The 22,778-nt window shown below is 39.6% G+C and overlaps 1 non-coding gene and 1 pseudogene across 1 annotated transcript; both read right to left on the reverse strand.

Moving 5' to 3' along the window:
- Positions 1-372: 372 nt before the first annotated feature.
- Positions 373-441, reverse strand: Trnae-cuc. Its single transcript has one exon. It is a non-coding gene; the product is annotated as a tRNA-Glu (tRNA).
- Positions 442-13,146: 12,705 nt separating this feature from the next.
- The window catches only part of LOC124289828, a 30,905-nt pseudogene continuing 21,273 nt past the window's right edge, over positions 13,147-22,778 (reverse strand).

Raw genomic sequence — 22,778 nt, forward strand, 5'->3', positions numbered from 1 at the left:
ATTGTATGTCTGTTTCAATTTATCAGCCGGCTTTACATGGTCATGAGAGAAAAATGTTGGAAAGAAGTTCAGTAACCCAAACAGAATTGATTCAGTTTCGTAAGATAATGCTGGAACTCTGCGCTTGAAACATTAATAATAATAATAATGCTAATTTTTGCGCCTAGAATCCAACGCGATGCTGTTCTCTGGTGTTACATTATTACCCTGACGGAATTGTACTTTCAAAGTTGCTATTAAGCGCTAAGCGCGACCGCATAGGTCCGCTTTTCAGGCACTAATTTTAAACAGCTGGGTGGACTGAGTGCAATGTGGACGAAGTGCCTTGCCCAGGGACACAACGCAGTGTGAGACCCAGGTCAGAAATTTTGGTGTCTCCACCGGGATTCGAACCCGGGCATTTGGCGTGAGAGGCCAGCATGCTAACCACTACACCACTGCGCTCCACCTTATTTGCTGTAAACTCGAAGACATGAAGTTTAAACCTTTTCATGACAGATAACAGGAATCGAATCCTCAACTTTCTGATCAGTAGTAACACACTCCAACCATAAGATCACAGAGGGTGTTTAACGTACATTTCATGACCAGATATCGGGTACAAGCTTAATCTGTCGTAACGCATGTATTTGAACAAATATACTCATGCCAATCATGGTTGTCACCCCCTTCAATTCTTTTAATTGGAGAAGGAGTGTGGTGTGGGGGTGTGAGGTGTGTGTGGGGTTGGGGTGGGGATGGGGGTGATAACCATTATTGGCATGAGTATATTAATAAACGTAGTTTGCCATATGGGTTTGGTTTGAATGTGTAAACCATCACAGAATTGACCTCCTTAATAATTTTAAACTTAACCCTAAACATCGGAGTCATGATTTTCCACTACATGCGTTGTTGCTTGTGGATTCCAATGTTGAAAGTAATGCAGTGTCTAAATTTAGACTGAGCTGAGTATCCAGGTTAAGATATGATCTTCACACAATTGCTTGTAAATTGAGAGGCAACGTGAGAGGAGAGACAACACCATACCACTTGTAGACTAGTGGTTTCTGACTCGTCAGAGAGATGAACCTAACCAAAGCTATAACCAGCCACAACCTATATTGTTTATTATGGTACATATCTACCTTTTAGGAGAAACAAGGTTGTGGTCGCATAAAATAGGTATGGCACGTGGTAACCAACATGTTGCCATAGCAAGACATGAAAATTTACACGAAATGTGTGAGAACTTCTGATATTTTTATAATATATTTCAACAAAACTGATTAAATTAAAAGACATGATTTGACTAATTTTTCAGCAAAACTTTTTGTAATAGTTGTATTTCGTTCACCAAAAATGAAATTTTAGCCAAAATTGCAAATTCATGTGTTTTCAAAACTCACCAAAAGAATAAATAAACTCTGTCAAAAGAAACGCAACCCCTGTCCTCAGATATGAAAAATTCGTTTGAATGAAGTTATTGCTTCCAAACTAAATTTTATTCGAATGTATTGAAATGATACACGTAATTAATGAAGATTACCATCCAAACAACTGCATTTGTACGCATAAGTGTATTTTGTTGCTTATTCCGTCACAACGCATGAAATGACCCTCATGGTGACTTCGCACAAAAAAACACATGCAAATCATGAAAATGGCAGTTAATGTAGGGGTGTATAAAGCCCATGTGCTTCCGTATTATATTCATTCATTTGTCGCCGAAAAGCTGTGTTAAAAATGCCACGATTGAGTGCTGCCGACCGAAATATCGCCATTGGTCGTGTTCAAGCCGGAGAAAGTTTTGGAACTGTTGCACGGCACCTAAATGTTCACAAAACAACGATATCCCGACTTTGGAGCCGCTACAACAACTTCAATTTGACCAACGATCGCCCGAGAAGTGGAAGGCCAAGAATCACGACCCCCGTCAAGATCGGTACATCCGGGTCCATCACCTGCGTAATCGGCATGCCCTACCAACCGTGACTGCCACACAAATACCAGGTTTGAGGAGAGTGTCAGCTCAAACGATTAGGAACCGTCTGAAAAGAAGCGGGTTTACGTGCCTGTAGACCAGTTGTTGGACCTGGTACTACGCCCCCTACATCGACGCCGACGACTCAGGTGGTGCAACAACGTAAGGATACGGACTTTACAAAACTGGAGGCGAATCTGGTTTTCTGATGAATCACGTTTTCTTTTGCAAAGTCACGACGGAAGACAGCGTCTGTATAGGAGACGTCATAAACGTTTTGCGCCCATCTGCGTCCGACAGGTGGACAGATTTGGCGGAGAAAGCGTTATGGTTTGGGGAACCATCTCATACAACTAGAAATCAGACTTGGTGATCGTTCCAGGGAACCTGACAGCCCAACGTTACATCAACCACGTGTTAGAGCTTCACCTTCTCCCGATTATTGACCAACAGACACAGATTTTTCAACGGGACAACGCCCGGCCTCATACTGCACGTGCAACAATGAACTTTCTGCAGAATTCCAACGTCAATGTCTTGCCATGACCCATCTAAATCACCAGACCTCAACCCTATTGAACACCTGTGGATACTCTGGATCGACGCGTACGTCAACGTCAGCCGCCGCCACAGACGCTGCAACAGCTCGCCGTTGCACTGCAGGAGGAGTGGAGAGCCATTCCCCAGGAAAGAATCCGGCGTCTTATCCGTTCTTGTCCAAGGAGATGCCGTGCAGTGATTGCAGCGCGTGGTGCTCATACGAGATACTGAGAAAGACGCCCCTGGTGACAAACTGGTGTCTGTGAGATGACTTTTGAAATGACAATTTTAAACATGCCCATCTGGGTTATTATTCTGCCAAATTTCAGACTTCTGTCTTAAATAATAAAATGCCGTGTCGTCCTAAAACTTCAGATCAAAATCTCTAAAAATACAGGGGTTGCGTTTCTTTTGACAGAGTTTTACATGAATACGATTCTGTCCATTAGATTGTTTAAAGCTTAACAACGCATGAAGTTCCTTTTCTTTGTAGTAGGCTAATAGTTCGCTAGTAGACCAACAAACCATTTCAAATCAAATACGACACCTGGTCCTTATTATTTACCTTGTACTTTGCATTTTTCTAAAAAAAATATACATTCAGACTATATACAAATACACTACATACAAAAATCTCCTTGACAGTAACCTGAAATATCAGTTTCAATAAATATTTACAAGTGAGGAGCTTAAGTTTTTCAGAGATTCATTTTATTTAGTAAAGGTACGTCACCCGAGGCTGTAGTTGGAGAAGTTGGTCAATAATCAATGTGTGTCATGTTTGTTTGCTGCTGTATAAAGTATTAGTGTAGGCTGGTGAATATACCCGTCACGTCTTTCCCGGCCTGCCATGTCATGCTAACCGTGAAGATGCGGGTTAGAATCGATCTTCAGTAACCCATGCTTGTTGTAAGAGGCGACTAACGGGATTGGGTGGTCAGGCTCGCTGACTTGGTTCACACATGTCATCGTATCCCAGTTGTGTAGACCCATGCTCAGACTGTTGATCACTGGATTGTCTGGTCCAGACTCGATTATTTACAGACCGCCGCCATACAGCTGGAATATTGCTGAGTGCACTCACTCACTCACTCTCTATGTCAAGCTAAAATTATACGTTGATAAAAAATGGAGGGGTGAACTATGATCGATAACCATCAACCAGAACTTGTAGATCTTATGTCAACAAGAAATGGCAAATCTTAAAAGGCTTAGCCATTTCTATTAAGAGGCTTTTAAATATTTAAATATGAAATGACATTTTCGTATGCTGTATTCTCATGCTGAAAACCACATATCACCATGTCTTTGATCGTTCTCTGGGCCACGGGGTCGCCAACCCAGACTCAACAGTCTGTCTGTCGGTCGGTCTGTATGCCTACAATTTCAGAATGACGGTATACAATAGGCCTGTTTTGTGGTTAGAAAATATTTACTATTTAAATATAGTGCGTCACGTTATTTATGAGGATACAAAAAAAATTGAATATTGTATTACGTCGCATGTAGCAATTCCAATATTACGGCAGGGGACACATGAAATTGGCTTTACGCAATGCAACCATATGGGGATTCGAACCTGAGCGTAGGTGAGTTTAGTTGTAGAGTGTGGCGTCTACTGAGCCAGGCCACCACCTGTTTGCCCACCAGAGTTGTGAGTGAGTATAGTTTTATGCCGCTTTAATCCATATTTCGCCCATATTTTACCCGGGTCGTCAGCGTGACGAGCGAACGCATTAACCAGTACTACCCCACAGCCCATCAGAGTTGAGGAGACCCGTGAAGATCCGGGGTAGAATAGGTCTTCAGCAACCCATGTGCTTGCCATAAAAAGGCGACTATCTTGTCGTAAGAGGCGACTAACGGGATCGGGTGGTCAGTTTCGCTGACTTGGTTGACACATGTCATCGGTTCCCAATTGCGCAGATCGATGCTCATGCTGTTGATCACTGGGTTGTCTGGTCCAGACTCGATTATTTACAGACCGCCGCCATATAGCTGGAATATTGCTGAGTGCGGCGTAAAACTAAACTCACTCACTCACTCAGAGTTGAGGAGATTCAGCCTAAATTAACCTGGGTTAAACAAGGCTAATGTAGAACAGTTCCTACATATACCGCATAAAGTATAACCTTCGGGAAAAAACGCATGAAAAAATGGTCAGAAGATGAAGCAACACTAGAGTATTACTATAACACACACCTATGAAAGGTTACACGGATAGTCCGGGTTCTAGTCCCAAAAAGGGCTCAGTATATGGAGACCATTTCAGGTGGACTCCGGAGTAGTGTAGTATCGTTATCAGCCAGGTAGATATATCGCCAACCTTACCATAATCCTAAAATATACCTTGACCAACTCACATTGTGCAGTAAATTCTTTGATCACATACCGAAACCAACCAACAACGTTTCTGAAAGCGAAATAAAGGTCACACTAGTTGAAACGTTCGTAAAATATTATGAAGTTGTCAGTGAGCAATTCGGCAGAAATACCAGCGGTGATATTGCAATTAGCGACTGACTGACTGAGTTTGGTTTTAAGCCGCTTTTAGCTATATTCCAGCAACATCACGGCGGGGGACACCAGAAATGGGCTTCACACATTGTGCACATGTGGGGATTCGAACCCGGGTCTTCGGCGTGACAAGAGAACGCTTAAACCACTAGGCTACCCCACCGCCCCTACAATTAGCGAAGAATCAGTTTCAAGAGAACGTCCCATACATATCACACGCGTGGCGTGAATATGCAGGTTAACTAGTATTTTTATGTGAAGTGAATAATTTACGTTCAACTACATCCGATACCAACACACTGAACAAACTGTGAAAGAACTATTATATTTATATCATAAATCAAATAACCACCTGATATAATCTTGACTGGAATTTTATCTAAAATATGAAATCGCCTAATGAAATGTTTGTGAAAAGTTTCTTCGGGCTTAAAAAAAAGAAAAGTGTTTGCTCCAAAATAAATTGTTGGAAAATGTTTATATAGACATATATCTTCAACGCAATGTTTAAATAAAAGAAAATATCTCATTTGCTGGGAAAGCATACTCCCCAGGACTGACATCAACTAGGGGGCTCAATTAATCGAAGATATTCGGTGAACATAATGTTTAGTGCAACTTCGATCTTTTTCTTCTATGAAATAACAATTTAAAATTGTTTCATAAATGCATCGCCTCTAGTCTATCGGAAATATTCTCGTCAATAGTCTACTCAACTTTGGTGTCATGGGGAGTTGACGCCTTTCGACGCGTCAGGAACCTCTGTTCGAATCCAGGTTCGCCTCGATTATGTTCTAGGTTTGACAGTCCCCTACTAGTGCTCATGTTATTTCACTACTGACGTATGCTAAAGTGCCGTGGTGCAGGTTACGTGAACTGTTGGAAAAAGCAGTCAGGAATACATGTATGCATTTGTATTCTTTCTACCTCCTTACAGAAGTGCATTTTTGTGCAGATTTGCCTCATTATAATCCCTGGGTGTCGTTGTACAAAACAACCTTAGCGCTAAGGCTACCTTAAGTCTGTGTCAAGGTATGGGAGTTACATTCACCTTTGCGCTAAGATCGCTTTGTACAACGGTACCCTGGTTTGTCAGCCCTACACCCGAGCTCGTGGCATGCACGGTTTGCAGTTGTAAGACGTATGACATTCCTCAAACAGTAAGGAAAGACATCATAACGGACATATTCTTAAAAGCGCCGTGAAGGACAACTCTCTCAAGTTATAAACTTGTGTCTTCACTCTAGGGTTACAGTGCTAAGTGACTGTCCATTATTAAAAATATTTAACATATCTTCATCTCTGTGAAGGTAACATTAAATATCTGTAAGACCTGGTTAGCTATTCTCGAAACGTTCGTGGCCTACGAACGTGTTAAGCCCACTATTAACACATTGGCTACGATCAAAGTTAAGAATTCTTAGGGCTACGAACGTTTCGAGAATAAGGTCCCAGGCTCCTAAATATATCTGCCATTTGCGATTTGTATTTCTGGAAACCGGTTGTGATGACCTTGATCCAATTTTGAATCTTACAAATTGAAAACTATAATTTTGTCCAAAGCGATTATTAAACATATTATTACTGTGATGGCCTATGAGGACATTCAGTGAAGTATTATCTTCGATCAAGACTATATTATAGTATATATTGTCTTGGATTATACTAATGTGTATAATAATGAGGGGTTAATACAGAACCTTGGGGTACACCAGTCAAGAGAGACTTGAGAACATCCTCCTGTATCAATGTATTTGTACTTTCCTTCTCTGTTATCGAGGAACCGGTATTCACTAAAGCACTTAAAGCTATTAACTTCAGGTTCATTATTGAAGAATGAATATTATGCTTAGCCATTGCTTAACGTTTTGAAGGCTTCCCTTTTTGCTCACAAAACAGTACTTGTCTTAACTACGTATGTATGCGTGCGTTTGTGCAATGAAATAGATATAGTGACTGCTTTGCACACACACACACACACACACACACACACATAATATATATATATATATATATATAATATAAACACTTTCCTCCAACATGCTGCAGTTTCTCTCTCTCTCTCTCTCTCTCTCTCTTCTCTCTCTCTCTCACACACAGACATACATATATATATATATATATATATATATGGCGTATAGATTTTTCTTATTCTGATTCTGCTCGATAGCAGTTATGTTTAACATTTAATCATTCTATTTAATGACATATATGCATAAAACATATATACTTCAATAGTTTGGAGACAATAACAACCTTTAAATCAGTTAAATAATCACAAACAATCAGATAGACTTTTTAAACTCAACCAGTGCACACGTGTCAATCGCTATACAAACCAAACAGAAAAATTATACAAATAGTTCAATTGATGTATTCTCCCAGTAATTTTCATCCGCAATACTAATACTTTTAGTGTAGTATCACTGCTGTAAAAAATACCGTCGAAAATGTTACTAAACGACTCTCACAGACAAATAAATGACATTCAATAACGATACTTTATGTCCATATAATCAGGGAATTCATATTTGTGAGTGAAAGCGATTCAGCCCTTCTGGCCTATCAATCAATCTATATCAATATGAAGACTATTAACAACGAAACAATGCCCATACATTATCAGACAATGCTCACTGATAAAAGCTTGCTCTTCTTTGTCAACGAAAGCTCTCACAAATCGATTCTTCACCGGGTCATCATGGAATATTTACAACCACCGGCTATCCGACCCTTTGCAAAGCGATTGTTTTACTTCAGAAAAGGTGGAGATGTTTGAGATAGATATATATAGTCAATGTATTTACTACAAAATAGGCGAGACTGGCATTTAACACAAATATCCGAATCGCGTCTACGAAAAGATGTTCAAACACGAACGAAAGCGTTCATATAACATATTACTTTGCGGAATGTATAATAAATAGAACTTATTATATTGTGGTTCAAGAGAGTACATTTTTATTAAAAATAACTGAAGCATTAGTGAAAGAAAAAAATTGTCAAAGTCCATTTCTGGTGTCCGCTGTCATTCGGCTGGAATATTGCTGAAAGCATAGTTAAACAGCAAACACAAACCCAATTTGGGAGGATGACTCGGAATAGAGAAAATCAGAGACATTTAGCAGTTTGGCGAAATCCATGATGACGATGATAACAACCCTTGCTTCATGTTTAAAGCGAATCTATAATTCCAACCGTCGGTTAGCGGATCCTTTATAACTAAGGGACGCAACTCCATACACTTTAACAACGTATCCATCAAAGGCCCCGCTACCTGATATTAAGAGTTCAGAACCACTGAGGACCATTGGAAAGACACGCACGCACGCACGCACGCACGCACGCACGCACGCACGCACGCACGCACGCACGCACGCACACACCGTACCACGACCCGACTATGTGGACATTGGTTTTCTGGCCCAGGCCTTATCAATTAATTAGATGACATAGCGATATTCACTCTCTCATTTATTGCTTCAATGTTTATTACCTCGATGCTTATCAACCTTCTTCAATAATAAATGAATTCACTGTTTTATTGCCAGTGTGTATTAATATACTGCCATACTTATTGTCTCAGCTACATCGTGACATAAATCACGTATTTAAGGCAGACACTTCAGCTATGGTAAACAAGTCCAAAAACTGAATATAAACAAACCTTTGTACCTTAGATGTATTTTCTTCCTATATTTTACGAATAAATGAGGTTTAGCGGAACGAACAGTACTCTTAATAGATTTCTCTGATAAATTGTATTGTTTAATTATTTGTAAGATTTTCTTAATCTTATCTTTCTTGCAAACCCTATTGGTTTTAATAATGTGTCAGCAATCATCAACCATCTTCTAATTAAAAATTAATACGTTCTAAATTTCATTTGTAGTCCCTAACTATACTGGTTTCGTCATTGCATATTATATACAAGGAGTTACATATATACATAACTACAGTTTTAATAAATTCTATAAATTGGCTTACAATCATCAACCATCTTCTAAAGTTTCTTCATAAAGTATTAATATTATAGATAATACTATTGATCATTATGGACATTATAAAATGAATTTCATCTTCAATAGATGAAGTGCATAATGTCCCATATTTCTGTCTATAGACAATCTTCTACCTGACGTATTAAATCTAATAATAGTCGGAGCTGAACAAATGTGCGTTTCATATTTCTTGATGTCAATACAGATAAATATATTTCTGGTTAATAAGGCTCTTAAAGGACATATAGATCATCCCTTGAACTATTTTCGAGAGTCGAATTCCAATGTATTAATTGACTTTCTCGGAAAGTTTAGCTTTCGTCAGGATTTTTAATGAAGCGATGCTCCTGGCGCTGTTGATGCTGAAGACCGAAGGACTCTCAGGCTTACATGTACATCTACAAACATATTTAGGCATTTAAAAAAATAAAAATATAAACTGCGTTTTTGGGCATATAATATATGTAAGGTACAGTATCCGATGGCGCCAATCATTCAGATGCTTTTTTAATGACTCGCTACATTTGGATTTGCAGGTAAGAACGCATAAATATTTAGTTGTCAAACACATTAGATATGGGCTACGAGAATTCATAAGTGAATAATAAAAAAACTGCTTGTTTATACAAAATCAATTCTGAAACTGCTAAGTTACAGATAGTATTCTCCTCACAACAGAACACTACACGTCCAATGAAACTAAAATCATGCACGCCGAGTCATTTGGAATGAATGAATTAAGTACTACGAGGCCACGAGGTCATGATCATGATATTTTCTCACCAACATAACCCTATACTAATGAAAACTGATAACTGATAACTCGTTCAAGACTTCCTGGTGTTCACCGCCGACACAGTTCTCATGCTTGGCAGACATTCTGTACTCCAGCATGCCGTGCTGCAAGAACACATCTGCAGACAGTATGAACCGGCACCTGGTTTCAGGAATAACTTATAGCAGTTCTTACTTATTCATGAAATATGGTCCCAGCAGCGCAGCATCTGGTACGTCATCATCAGCGACTCCAACAACACTGAACGGAGTGCATATGATAGCTTCGCATAATGGCCCAAAGACATATTTCTGATGATGAATAATTTGTCATAAATTTCTTCTTTGACATACGGCTGACTTATTTCTTTTCAAGACCATTATCTATGTTGAATAAAAGCTATTACTGTAACAGATGGGGTGTTTTTTTATTGCAGTGTGTATTTGCTTGATTGCGCCATTGTATCCTCGTGTTGGCTGATGACGATTGATTCATGAATATTGTATGGTACAAACAAGGAGGTGTGGATATGCTCACGTCAGTTATTGCTGGGAGAGTAGGCGGATATGAGGTGAGGTGAAATTGGGTTTAACGTCGTGCTTGAGAATATTTCGCTCATATGACGAGTAGGCGGATATGACTCTGAGGAAACGGATATGCGACAGAAAGGTGGGCGTTGAGTTTGATGAGTAAGATTGTCACGTAAAGTAAAAGTGAGTGAGTTGAGTTTTACGCCGCTTTTAGGGCGGACACGGGGGACACCAGAAATGGGCTTCACACTTTGTACCCATCAGTGGAATCGAACCCGGGTCTTCGGCGTGACGAGCGAACGCTTTAACCACTAGGCTACAACATCATCCCTCAGAGTAAAATAGTTTAAAGAACAGAAGAGAGAAAAAGAGGAAGTAAGCAAGGGTCAAAACAGACAGACAGACAGCGAGAAACAGTGGCATGGAGGCAGACATAACATATATACACACACACACCCAGAGTAAAGCAGGCGCGCAGCAAGCCATTTTGTTTCATGTAAGCCCGATAGGTCGCAAAGCGTTATATTTAGAGAGTATTGAGGGCTTGCCTGTGTTTGACGGCAATTCTCTATTGGCCAATTGCAATAACGGATTTGAATCTTTTGCTATGTGCAATTAATGTAACGAAACGATCTTGTCCGGATGTCATTTTTCTGGGCTGCAACGGAAGGTCCCATTCCAGCCTGTTTGGCGGTATTCATCCCACCCCTTTCACATTTCTATTTTTCAACCATTTGGGCAGGTTGAGATAGTGATATTCCCCCTCCCCTAGCGAAGCAACAATCGCCATTTCGTATGTATATTTACATATTCACTCGGAGGCATTTTAAACGTGCGCTGGCTCAACCAAAGACGTAACAGTGACTTCCCTTGCAGGCCCCCACACTTTTGGCTTTTGTCTGCACGTGCGCTACATGCTCTACGTGAATGACGTGAAGTGTCAGATGTAACGCCTCAATATTGTAAATGTACAGCTCAACATCATCTACAGTGAAATCATTAGTTTCATTATTATTTGTCGGCAGTGTATTGTATCAATTTTGCTGAGTAAATATAGAAAATATTGTCTTTTTTTTATCACAAATAGATCGATCAATTAGTTCAATCTAACGTCAGAACGACGTCATACAATCACTTCAGTGACGTTAGTTTCATCAGCGCCTCGTTAATGGTGCCGCTCCGCAAGCAATCGGGATAATGGAACAGTTGGCAAGCTACCTGAGACTGTTTCAGTAATTCCACCTCCGCCCACACACATGGATAATGTCATCCTACTGATGTATTATATGGTTCAACGTTTTCAATTACTACAGCTCTGAAAAGAATAACAGAAGCATTTTGCAATTTCAAAACGTTTAATAAATCATACGTGTTGTCGCAAATTGCCAACACAATGGTACAAGATGAAGTTATATTACAATTTATCGAGGCTGAAGTAGCTGCTGCAGCAAAATGCATCCATCATGCCCCATCTACCAGACAACATCAAACACGCTGAGCTAGCTGACACTACAACCATGCTGACAACTTGCTGAAGTATAGCTAAATGCAAAGAACATGAAGTGAGTGAGTGAATTTAGTTTTAGCAATATTCTAGCAATATCAAAGAAGGGGGACACCAGAAATGACTGAGCTGACTGACTGAGTATGGGTTTTACGCCGCTTTTAGCAATATGTACCCATCACGGCGGGGACACCGAACTCACACATGGTACCCATTCAGCGTGACGAAATGAGACGCCCATTTAAACCACTTCAGGTGACGAGAGGACGCTTTAACTTCCCAACCGCCCCGTTTCGATGAAGAGCCTTCAAAACCTATTACATTTGGAATCTTTTAAATGTGATTCCTCACGAACCAATTATTAAGCGATGACGTTGTGAGACTATTGTATTGTAAACTATTTTGAAAATGATACCATGAAGAGTACCTCTAAGTATGTGAAGTTAATTGCGCATGTTCTTTGTTACTGAGAACTGAGGCAATTTAATTAATTATGAATTAAGGTATCTATAGCAGGTTCCCTTCATGTCGAACGAACACTAACAATTTATATAAATGACATATATTATGTTCAGAGAACCTTAGAAGGAAAGAGGACACATTCGCTCTGATCGTTATCATATATATTTCAAACCTTTCACATTACATATCACTTGTATACAATCGGCAACAACACTAAGCCATACCATTGTACATACATTCAGAATATAAAAGAAAACACATTTTCATGAACACACTTAAATATTCTACAAGCAAGTTGAAAGTATTTGTATATAGTTGCACAATGCATAGGCACAGTATTACCTTGTTAAATCGGTAGCATTTATGTGAAGAAATTGAATTAAAACAGCTGACTAAGCAGGACACTGCAAACTGAATATATCCGTACCCGTAGAGACACAGTTAGCACTATAATCTACACTAAACTGAGAACCTATTAACACTATACAGGTATTAAGTAGAAGGTTGTTTAAAAAAGACTCCCAAGTTCAGCAACGTGTTTGCCTTCCATGCAGTCTTATTTAAAAAATGGTCACGATATGGCTGAAATATTGCCGATGTGACTTAAAATCTTAACTCAATCACTACTTCTAAAATTAAATTTTAACACAGCAAAAAATAATAATGAGGAAACGACAGATTCATCTGTTTTAAGTATTTTGAAAGCTGGATAAAAGGTGCTATAGATTGATGTATAATCACAACGGTCCGTCACCATAAGCTAGAATTCCGCTAATATTCCAGTGCATTATATTATATACTTTTTGTTTAAAGTGGAATTCATCGGTACGTTTTCACTGCAAACAGACTATAATTAAGAATGATATACAAATATTTGTGTGAATACATAAGTTGTAAATTTGGAATGTGGGGTAAGGAAGAGGGGATGGAAACAGTATATATGTGACATGAGCTGTGATGTACCTGTGACCCATTTCAGTCACATGACAACCATAATCAATATCTGACGTAAGTTCAAGATTCTCTGGGAATGATGAACTTACAACACAACCTCCAAATCCGTCAGCGAAGTAAACTTCACTGTAATTCATTGCCATGGGACACCATGTATTCTATTAACCGTTTATTTAATTTATTATATTACTTGATTATTCTTAATATAACACGATCAAATAGATCCTGTGTAGGACATTATCTTCGCATGTCAACGCCGATTTTGAAATGATGTTGTTTTACTCGAGATTTCAGTTGAATATTTAACACAAAGATGGCAATCAAATCAACATGACTTAAAAAATTTCAGATGATGAGGACGATATAGGTGATGTCATCTTTAATGTTCAAACAAGGTGTATTCGAAATGCCTTCGATTTTGTCGTGAAGGTGATAATAAATTAAGGTGAAATGATTCTATGTTGAAGAATATCTCCTGACAGTTGGTGTACAGCCTCAATGCCGTTAGAAGAAGAAACAGCTGGATGTTGAAGAAGACGAATTTGGTGCTGCACAACAGGTCTCCCCGTATGTTGACACCCCTTTGCACAGGCTTCCATTCATCCATGACACTACGTCTTTTTCTTGTTCTTCAATGATTGGCTGTTGCATATAGTCACGTGATCAGCTAACAGCATCACACACGACAATGATTGGATGATATCACAACTTGTAAAGGCTGCCAACATGTAGATCCAACTGGGATTGCATTAAGATTAGCATTTTATCTTGAAAAATTCATAAAATGCGAAGAAATCCAACGAATATATATGTAAACATACAACGTAAAAGTAGAGTTGAAAGTTGCCCCAGTGAGTCGGTCCCCGGGGCATGACAACGAAGCACAGCCGGGAAAGGTATCCAGATCACTTTGATGTCATCATCCGCACAAACTCTGCAACAGAAACCAAAAAAGTCTCAAAGCTCCTAGACTAACATCTAGCCCAGAAATTAACATATTTTACAGAAAAAAACAGTTCCTAAATTTTATCTATAAAGCATAATAAAAATGACCTTAGAGATTTTCTTCATTTTCACTTTCATTTAATCTAGACTTAAGAAAGGTATGCCACACAACTTATATATTATCATATTATGATGCGTCATTTCGGTATAGATTCTTATACCGTTGTCAAGCAACAGTGACCCTAGACTCAAGACTGAATCTATACGGAGACGTCGCATCATAACATAATGAAGGAGTTATTATCATCAAAGTATCATACCTTTCTTGTTATTCATCAACTTCTAAAATGCCAATCAAACAGATAATCTAGACATGCATGAACTGCACTGGGTATATTTGTTTCAGGGTCTGTATGACAGACTACAAAGGTCTATATTATGTTAATCAGATATATTCCAGTACTAAATAATTCATAACATACATACAACTCCACTTGTTTATGATTTATTAATCAAGTGATAATCACTATTTGCTGACATTAAGAACATAATCTAAAAGTTAAATAAAATATCGCAGGAGCTTAGATTTCACATTCATTGCCAGAAAGCCTGTTTGCTGATCGTTAGTAGAAGTGACCCGTGGAGGAGATGTATTATGCATTAAGATGTATGATAATTGATAATATCTTGCTTTCATCAACGTACCTTCATAATTTACTTGTCCGTCACCATCAATATCTGCTTCCCTGATCATTTCATCTACTTCCTCGTCCGTCAATTTCTCGCCCAAGTTTGTCATGACATGCCTCAACTCAGCTGCGCTGATGTAACCGTTTCCGTCCTTGTCGAACACTCGGAATGCTTCTCTAAGTTCGTCCTCAGAGTCGGTGTCCTTCATCTTCGCGCCATCATGGTGAGGAATTCTGGGAAATCTATAGTTCCGTTTCCTGCAGAGAAACAAGAGAGGAAACTGAATGAGTACAATATGTATTCTGTATTTCTGAGCGGAACTCTTCCAAGGAGCATCAACCTAGAGGCATAACCAGAGTAAACTATCAAAAGTGCAAGCTCTCCACCTGTCCATCAATAAATCATATCAGAAGATTCATTTACTACAAAAGTAACATAAAAATAAGATAATATACAACATATTACAATCTGTGTAGTTAAAAAAACCGAGGTCTTCAAAAAACAACCACAGTCAACTTTAGATGTAAAATTGAGCATGATTTCAAATAACCTTTTGTTACTCAAACGTTGTTTGATCAAGGCTACAATGTTCAGCGCCTCAAAGGCTTCAAAAGGTTTCAAAACGGGGCGGTGGGGTACCCTAATGGTTAAAGCGTCCACTCGTCACGCTGACGACCCGGGTTCGATTCCCACATGGGTATAATGTGGGAAGCTCATTTCTGGTGTCCCCCGCTGTGATATTGCTGGAATATTGCTAAGAGAGGCGTAAAACTACACTCACTCACTCAAGAAGTTTCATGATAGACATGACCAAATTTCACACATCATTCACAAAACGCATTTCCGAGTGCGACCATACGGCTTACGTTAACAACTGATATTCCTTTGCATGTGTTTGTGACAGGTGCCGCTGGCGGAGCAGGATGCGCTCACATTTCCGAGAACACTCTTCCTTTATCTCTATTGGACGGCGATTCATAAACACATGCTTATATTTTTTATGATAATGGGAGTATTTTCGTTGTTGAATATTTATTTATAAGTAGATGCTAAATCTGAAGAACTCATGCCGGAATGTCAGCAATAACATTTCTCCAACACCAAGGACGAAGAAACGCACTGCCACACAGAGACTGGAATATAAATCTTTAATCCAGTATGCGGACCACTTACATTTCCCTTCTGCATGGAATCCTGTACGGATCATCTAGCGGCTGAGCCGCAATACTCCCTCATGGGGATGCTAGGATACACTAAAGCTCATGGCAAAGTGTCTTTTGTTTTATAACATATTAAACACATCTTTAACATATTGAACCACAAGACATTGCCTATATGACCTTGTATGGCATCGATGCCATGAAGATGCGGGTTAGAATTGATCTTCAGTAACCCATGATTGTTGTAAGAGGCGACTAACGGGATCGGGTGGTCAGGCTCGTTGATATGTCATCGTATCCCAACTGCGTAGATCGATGCTCATGTTGTTGATCACTGGATTGTCTGGTCCAGACTCGATTATTTACAGATCGCCGCCTTACAGCTGGAATATAGCTGAGTGCGGCATCGTGCATCGTTAAACAGCAAACACAAACACACACCTAATTGTTGGAGGAGGACCCGCAATAGTGAAGATCCTAGACATCTAACAGTTTGGTGAAATCCATGGTCCAGACTCTTTATTTACAGCCGGAATATTGCTGAGTGCGGTGTAAAAGTAAACTCACTCCCTCAATGTATATCTTCGAAATTATTGCCGTAGGGAGGATCAAGGTGGCATCAGTCGGCAACCCGTGGCGTCCCGGGAGACAGGCAGTATTCATTCCAACCCCCATCCCACCCTCACGTCACGTGTGAAGGATACTTCTTTAAATGTAAATGGTGTATGCTGTATTGATCGGATATAGTGAGTGAGTAAGTTTAATCTTACGCCGCACTCAGCAATATTCCATGGTGGCGGTCTGTAAATAATCGAGTGTGGACCAGACAATCCAGTGATCAACAGCATGAGCATCGATTTGCGCAATTGGGATACGATGAAGTCAGCGAGCCTGACCACCCGATCCCGTTAGTCGCCTCTTACGACAAGCATGGGTTACTGAAGATCAATATTCTAACCCGGGCCTTCGGGTCTGATCGGTTATAAGGTGTGATGATGTGAAAACAGCATTCACAAAACTTGGTAAATGCGATGGTTCGAATCTCATATTCGTACCGATTATGATCTTTGATTAAACACCATAACCGAGCTCATTGGTTTCCTTGACCTGTATCCTTCTCACTCACTCACACACTCAAACGCACTCGCACGCGCGCGCACACTCATGCACACACTCACCATCAGCATCTACTTCGTTGATCATGTCTTGCAACTCTGCCTCTGTTGGGTTCTGACCTAGTGACCTCATGACGGTTCCCAACTCTTTGGTTGTGATGGTGCCATCACCGTCCTTGTCGAAGAGACTGAATGCCTCTTTGAACTCTGAAAAACAACATGAAGAAAGAACGTATGACGTGACTTTAAGTCCTTAAAATATAAAAAGGTTTGAAGCCGTGTTCAACATTATTCGTTCATGGTAAAACCTTAAAGTTATTATCGTTTTATTTGACCACAATTTTCAATTTTTTAATCTCCCTGGTTGGCATCATTGGCTTTCACTACAATCTGTGACATTTCCATGTAAGTAATAATTAATGGTAAATGTTTGCCTACGAACACAGGACATGAATTATAAATGAGACACGCGCTCGGGTACACCAAGGTGCCAAGACTCTGAAAACTGAGCTTTAGAAAGTCTTTCTTCCATAGCAGATCATTAAATATTTAATCAGTCGAAAGAGCTGTACACGTTTTACTGAATACATTTGACGTTTGAAAACACCAGGGTCAATAAAATAAGAAATATACAGAAGTAATCTTCCAAAATTACCTGCTATTTGTTCTTCCGTTAGATCGGTTGCCTGGAAAAGAAAAGACACACTTTTTGTTAATTGTGTAAGTGTTTAAAGTTACAGCGTTGAAAACTGAACTAAATCACAAAAAGGAGAGTTATATTGTGCGTTGTGTCGGCGTCCTTCGTCTGCATGGTTAGCAGAGTCAGCGATATTTTCTTATTTATACTTCTAAAAATATGTCAAAGATCACCCGAGTATTCTACGTTACTGCAGTCACCCTGACATGTCAGGGAGGCGGTGGGGTAGCCTAGTGGTTAAAGCGTTCGCTCGTCACGCCGAAGGCCCGGGTTCGATTCCCCACATGGGTACAATGTGTGAAGACAATTTTAGGTGTCCCCCGTGATATTGCTGGGTATATTGCTATATTGCTAAAGCCGGCGTAAAACTAAACTCACTCACTGACATGCCACCGCAGGTTAAATATCTACTATTATTCACACTTTGCTAAGGATCAAATCATTGATTCAACAGAAAACTATGATGTGGGGTCAAATTTGGTTTAAATATCTAAGCTTATTGTAAGCATGGATCTTAGGTTTCATTATGTCACTGCATCTTGTGGATCCCATACCTGCTATTGACAGGTATTGTGTACTTGTCAATGACTCGTTCCATGATTTGCAAAATGGTTGATTGGTGCCATGAAAACCATTTTTTGGTTACTCATGTCTCAAGAGCATAAGGTTAGATTAAAGTGGCTGTTTGCCTAAAGAGGGGTACCACTTGGAACTCCACTTTTAAATGGATACAATTTCAAATTATAAATGTATGTTTAAGTAAAGTTGGGAAGTTGTGTGATCCTTACCAAAGTGTGAATAGTATAGTAAAGTGAAAGAACTTGGTGTTCCTTAACTTCTTTCGAGTTGTATACTAAAAATGAAATCTTGAAACCTATGGGCGGTTTAGATATTATGACAAGACTGAGATATAATAGTTTTGAAATGACATAGAACACATTCATCAGCGGATCCTGTCATGTACGAAAGGCGCGTAGTTTACGATCGGAGTCAGATTTGCGACAACTATAGCTACTTGTGTTGTTCAAGGGTAGGTTCCGTGAACCTTCTAAAAAGGTCCGATTAATTCTTTCTTTGTTGTTTGAAGTAACACTCAGCAATAATCCAAATGTATGAATTCAGTCTTTGAATAGTCGAGTAAACAATCCAATCGATGCTCATAATATTGATCACTGGATTGTCTGGTCCAGACGCCACTATTTACAGACCCCCGTCATATAGCTGGAATATTGCTGAGTGCAGAGTTAAACAATAAACGAACAGACACGTGGATGTCACATGTTATCAACAAGTATATCTCATTGAGTCACGATATTGCTGAAATAGTGCCAATGTGACTCACTAAAATCTAAATTTACAAAATCCATTATTTACATACCTCCGTCATAAAGCTGTAATATTGCTGAGTGAAGAGTTAAACAACACACGAATCTTAAGGAATGGTGATCTGGCAATATGGATAAAATTATATTTTGATTCAAGAGAACGATCTCTCTTGATTTTCAGTTGATTAACTCTCCACACATTCCGTGAGTTTTAATTATGCGCACAATGTTTCATGATCACCATACATCATGTGTATATCAGCACTGCTACATACACATGAACATATATAGCACGTTAGCTCCATGTCATGACATCTGCAACTTGGCTGTATTGATTTTAAGCAATATATTTCTTTCATCCGTCTTCTATTGTTGGGCTTCAAGCTATCACACGCGTCACATATTTTTGCAGTGAGAAAGAAAAAATAACAACATTAAATGAATAATTCAGAGGTAAATTGTTTTACTCTTGTTGTGTAACAGTTAAAAATTTTGATGAAGCTTTATTGGAGGTTCCGTAGTATGATCAAGTCAAGACTAGAGAAATGTCTCCTTCACGAAATTGTTGGAAATTACACGCAATAAAACAAACTGAAATATATTATCTTGAATATTTTGAATATTCTCATCAGGTGCACTGTGCACGAAGTTATGCAGGCCCGGGTGTGTTTAATATAGTCCAAAATTAGCTTAATCCAGGTGTGCCGCTTGATTTAAGGGGTAACATAAACCCTAATCTGGCATATACCGTTAGGTTCAGAAGGAGATCCGAACCAACTTCAGGACATGCTGCTATATGAAGTGGTCACTCCGAACACAGTCTAGGGTATGTCGCTTGAGGCAACGAGCGCCCAAAATGGAATCTACAATATACCGTTAGATGAGCCCCGAACCAACAGTAGGATATACCGTTCGATGCAATGGTTATCTCGAACACAGTCTAAGGAATGTCGCCAGAAGCAATGAGGGCCCCAAATCGAGTTCATTATACGCCATTAGAAGCAGCGGCGCCTCGAGCCAGTATTAGGATATGCCACCAGATGCAATGGCATCTATTCTGTGTCGTTAGAGGCAATGAGCGCCCAAATCGAGTTCAGAGTATGCCATTAAGAAGCAGCAGCGCCTCGAACCAGTAGTCGGATATACCGTTAGATGCAATGGTCGACCCGAACCCAGACTATTGTGTGTCGTCAGGGGCACTGAGGCACCCCAAATAGAGACCAGAATATGCCATTAGATGCCGTGGGCGCCGTTAACGAGTTGTCGGATGTACCGTTAGATGCAATGGTCGACCCGAACCAGTAGTAGGATGTACCGTTAGATGCAATGGTTGTCCCGAACCAGTAGTCGGATGTACCGTAAGATGCAATGGTTGTACCGAACCCAGTCTAGGACATGCAGGGCAGACAGGCAGCCTGCCAAAATTGATATAACCAGTATAGGGACTATCGTACAGCGTGGAAGTTCAGCAGGAAGCACGCCATCACCAGCGACACCGCGGCACTGTATACGACTTCCCAACGGGGATAGACTGGCAGTTAATCATAAGTTGGAGAAAAGGCAAAATGTTTAAATAATCAGTTTTAGTAAACTGCAGGGGAAATGACGGAATAATAGAGGGAAGGTGGGATTCGAGAACATAGTACAGAGCTCCAGATAAGATTTAGCTAATGTGGGTACTGTACCCACTGTTTATTTTTGGAGTAGGTATTATGAATGTTGAGTGGGTATTTCATTTTCCGTTACCCACAGCTTTCAAATATGTGCGTATTTCAGTCATTTTACACACCTAAGTATTGTGTCATTGAGTAAGTTTACTAATCAGGTATGTTCTGCCTTATGTCACACCTAATACAAACCAACTTAAATATAAGGGAAATGATTTTATTAAAAAAACAGTCATCCTATACTGACAGTACAACACTTGTCCTATGCTCACAGTACAACTTGATAACAATCGATGTCGTTTTCATTACGCAAGCGATTTTAATAAGTATATTCCATACGTATTTGTTTTAAACTCTTTGCGTATCTAACAGTTTAAATGCATAATTGGTACGCAACAATTATTTTTCAATGCGTAATTGGAAAGTTTCTATGCGTATTTTACCCGGATACGCAGCTTATCCGGGCCTCTGCTTATGTTAAGGTGAATGTGTCAAATCAGGAAATGTGTAAAGTTCCTGAAATATTTAGGAAATGTGTACATTTCCTGATTCACTCAGTAAATGTACACATTTCCTGAAATTTTCAGAAAACTTACAAATTTCCTGATTTGAGGGCCTGATTTTTCCGACACATTTGCTGATATGAAATTTTTGCTATCTCAAATAATACAGCTTCGATTTAAAGGACAAACGAAATCATCAATTTACACGAACTCATTTATTGTGGCAATTCAAGCTTGAATGACAACGGCTATTACACTTAAGTCCTGCTTTGTAACATTTACATTTGAAGGTTTTGCACTGCTTAGCACTTTGCGCACAATTGCACTTAGTGCATCCTTGACCAACACAGATTGATTCTTGTTGCACAGCTTGACGCAGTCCAATTTCTGTGTCAGTTTGTACATCAACCATGGACAAAAGGATCTGAGCGCACAAGTCAAATTGACTTCTGCAGTAGCATTCCTTCAGGATACCAGATCTCACAGCAACTCGATACAAGTCATTCTCATTTCTGTCCAATATCACACCCATGATATTTCGAGGGTCCCCTTTGCCACTATCTACAAGGGGGATTGGTATTGTCACATTATCACCTGGATTTCCAGCAACATGTTCCAAACGACTGCGTTTCACCATGCGTTCAGTTTGAGCAAACTAGACACACGGGGATTTGAAGAGTTTAATGGCATCACATGTGAGGTTGGCATACTTGTCTAACTCTTTGATCATTTTGTCTCTCCCACCATGACATGTGTAAATGGGAGCACGTTTATAACATATACAAAGAAGATGTTACAATTCACAAACAAGTGGTTGAGGTGATATCAGTAGGTATTCTATGAGTGAGTGAGTTTTAGGTTTACGGCGCGGGACACCGGAAATGGGCTTCACAGATTGTAGCCATGTGGGGAATCGAACCCGGGTCTTCGGCGTAACGAGCGGACGCTTTAACCACTAGGCTACCCCAGGTAGAGATTTTAAAGTAAATTTATAATGAAGTAAATGTCCTGAATATACTTACGCCTCCAAGAAACTATTAATGATTTATGAGAAATGATTTAATCAACAATTAGCCACATCATTTAAATAATTGCTGGATCAAACAGTGACCTTTAGAGAACGCCAAGTGTTGTCAGTGCAATGAGGTTATAAAGATTTATACGATCATTTGTCACTTTTCAATTCTGTTGCACATTTCATGTAACAGAACTGACCTTTGGACAACACTGACGTACGTCTGAAGTCCGCTTGTATGTTTGAATATTGTCAATAGTTCATGTATAAGTTATGGTATACTGAGACCAACACATTTCTCACCATAGACTGTGATGGACCGGTAAGTGAGTGAGTATGGTTTTACGCCGCAATATTCCAGCAATATCAAGGCGGGGGACACCAGAAATGGGCTTCATGCATTGCACCCATATGG

Source organism: Haliotis rubra, unplaced genomic scaffold (assembly GCF_003918875.1).
Source record: "Haliotis rubra isolate DU_JTF1 unplaced genomic scaffold, ASM391887v1 Scf45, whole genome shotgun sequence".
Classification (NCBI taxonomy): domain Eukaryota; kingdom Metazoa; phylum Mollusca; class Gastropoda; order Lepetellida; family Haliotidae; genus Haliotis; species Haliotis rubra.